Below are 3,296 nucleotides of genomic sequence, written 5' to 3' on the forward strand. Positions count from 1 at the left end.
AAGCTTTCAACAACAACACAAATTGTTTCAGAAAGAAAAGAACAAAAGTTGCTCAACTTACTGTATGAGGTGAGTATAATTTTGATTTCAGAACCAGAAAAAGATAACAGTAATAGACAATATAGTACTATTTCACTTACGGATGTGCCTAAAGATGTTCTAAATAAAGTGTTAGCTCTTCAAATCTAACAGCATATTAAAAGTATTTTTGTGATCCTGTAGGATTTGTATTTACCCTACAAATACAAGGAAGGTTTGGCATTTAGAAAATTGGTCCCTAATTCATTCCATTAATGAATAAGTAAAAAGCCATACGGCTATCTCCATACATGCATAAGAAGCATTTGATAATATTTAATGTCTATTTATGACAATTTTTAAAAATTAAGACTAGTAGTAAAAAAGTATTTCTTTAACATGTGAAAGGCTACAGGTCACAAATATATATCAACCATAAAACCTAACAGAGAAAATTTAAGTTTATTCTCTTTAAGATCAGTAAGTTCTCATTACTATTTAATGTTGTAGTGGAGATCGTGGAAAATACTTTGGGATAAAGAGGACTGAGAGATATAAACACTGGAAAGAAAGATACAAAATGATCATAATTTGCACATTATATTATCAGAACAAAGAAAGATTAACTATTAGAACTAATAAGAATTCAGCAAGGTTGTTAGAAGCAAGGTAACTTAGAAACACCAGCAACATTTCTCTCTGTCAGCAGTAACCAACTAGAATACATGATAAAGAAATACTACTCATATAGCAATAAATACTGCATATATCTAGGGATTAACAACCAAGAATACACAAAACCTAAATGAACACATTAAAAACTCTTATATAGATTTTCTGATATAAAAATGATATAGAAGAGAATCTGAACAAATGGAAATGTTGCAGGAGGATTGATCCCAGGACTGCTATGGATACCAAAGTCTGAGAATGTTCAAGGCCCTTATATAAAGTGGCATGGTATTTGCATGTAACCTATGCACATCCTCCTATGTACTTCAAATCATCTCTAGATTACTTATAATACCTAATATAGTATAAATTCTATGTAAATAGTTGTTATATTGTATTGTTTAAGGAATAGTGACAAGAATAAAAAGCACATACTTGTTCAGTACTGATGCAGCCATTCTTTTTTTTCCAAATACTTTTCATCCACAGTTAGTTGAATCCACGGATGTGAAACCCATGAATACAGATGGCCAACTGTATCATCAAGTGCTCATATTACTCCCAAATTAATTTATAAGTTTAATATGATCCCAGTACAAATTCCAGTTGAATTGTTTAAGAAACTCAATAAACTTATTCTAAAGATCTCCAAAAAGCTGTCAATTTTGGAAAAAAAGAGTAGATAGAGAGACATATTAATTAAATCAATTCATTAAGGGGGGTACTGATAGGCTTAGGGCTTCAGAATATTGTTTATTTTTTTAAACATTGTCCAAAATCTTATTGTATTTAACTTGTGAATAGTTCAGAAATTCTATTGTTGAATGAAACACATTTGTTATTACACTTTGTTTTTCAAATATTTTATGTGATTTGCTTTGAAACATCCCTAAGAATAGAGAAAATCTAAATTTTTAGGAATTATCTGAAGCCATAAAGGCCTTTATATACTTTATATGTACATAGACATATTGTTTTATGGATATTTATTTTCTGGCCAGTATAATAGATAACTTTTGATTAAAGCTGGGGAGTCTCAGATTTATAAGGTGACCACTGTTTGTTTTACTTGGAGAAAAACAAGAAGAAATTAAAAATGTAAATCACCAATTAGGTGATACACTAAAGAATTTCTCAGTTTGGATCTACTTATCCTGAAATTCTTCTCTTCTTTATCATAAATATCTTATTTGCATGCAAAATTAATAAAACAATCAACTTGCCAAACCAACTCTAGCAGTTTACTATAATACATTCATTATGTTTTCTTTTTTTAAAACTTTATTTTGAAATAGTAGTTAATGAGAAAATTGAATGAACAGTGGCATTCTCAGTGAATATACCATTCACCCAGATTCCTTTAATGTTAAAAACTTAACCATAGTATAGTGATCTAATCCAGGAAAATAATACTGGTGCAATAGTATTAGTTAAACTATAGAATGTGTTTGAATTTCACTAGTTTTTCTTCCTAATGCCTTTTTTTCTGTTTCAGGATCCAATCAAGGCTCCCATGGTTCCATTCATGCATTTAGTTGTTGTATCTCCTTAGTCTCTGCCAGTCTGTGACCGTCGCCTGGTTTGTCTTTATGACCTTGGCAATTTTGAAAGTATTGGCTAGTTGTTTTATAGAATGTTTCTCAAAACAGGTTTGTCTGATGTTATCCTTAATTGCATTAGGATTCTGTTTTTGGTAAGAATACTGCAGAAGTCATGTGTCCTTATCAGCATACCAGACTGGGTACAGTATGTCAACAAGCCATATTACTGGTGATGTTAACCTTGCTCACTTGGTTAAGGTGGTATCTGCTGAGTTTCTTCACTATACAGTTGTTCTTTTTCCTTTTGTAATTTATAAATATCATGAGATATTTTGAGACTATGTTAATATTCTGTATCTCCTCAAACTTTTGCCTACTGGTTTTGGAATTTATTGTTAGATATTTCCTGTAATGATTATTACTGTGGTTGCTTAACGGTAACTCTGTATTTCCCAAATTCCTTCTTCATTCATTTTCTGTAAAGAGGAGCTATTTCTCCCCCCACCGTTTATTTATTTAACTATTTATTTATATTAGTATAGACTAGAGGGTATTTTTTTCCTTCTCTGGGTTCTATTATTCTATTTTAATTTTAAAGTATGAATAAGAAGATTATAAGTTTAAAACATACCTGCAAGTACAAAATAAGAAACACATTTCTTTCAAGAAATTGAGCTTAAGATGCTGGTTATGGAGTGCTACCATTAATAGCTAAAGGCACATGACAAAATCGCTCAGTTACCAGTCTGTGTGGTAGTTGTTGGTACCATGCTTGGGACCAGTGAAGCAAAGGAACAAGAAAATGGTGCCATTTTGCAATAGTGCTATTGGACAGAAAGCCATCATGAAAGATGCAAGCAATAGAATTCTAACGACTAAGAAGTAAAAAAGCATTTCCTGTGAATTTATGAATAAACAGATATTAGCATTACTCAGTTAATAACACCGATTAGAATTATTGAAAAGAAATTCTTGGAAGCACATCATTTATTCTGTAAGGAAGTATCAAATAAAACTCCTGCATATGAAGTATTGAAAGTGACAAAATATTGAAACTCTGAAATG

Source organism: Saimiri boliviensis, chromosome 1 (assembly GCF_048565385.1).
Source record: "Saimiri boliviensis isolate mSaiBol1 chromosome 1, mSaiBol1.pri, whole genome shotgun sequence".
NCBI lineage: Eukaryota > Metazoa > Chordata > Mammalia > Primates > Cebidae > Saimiri > Saimiri boliviensis.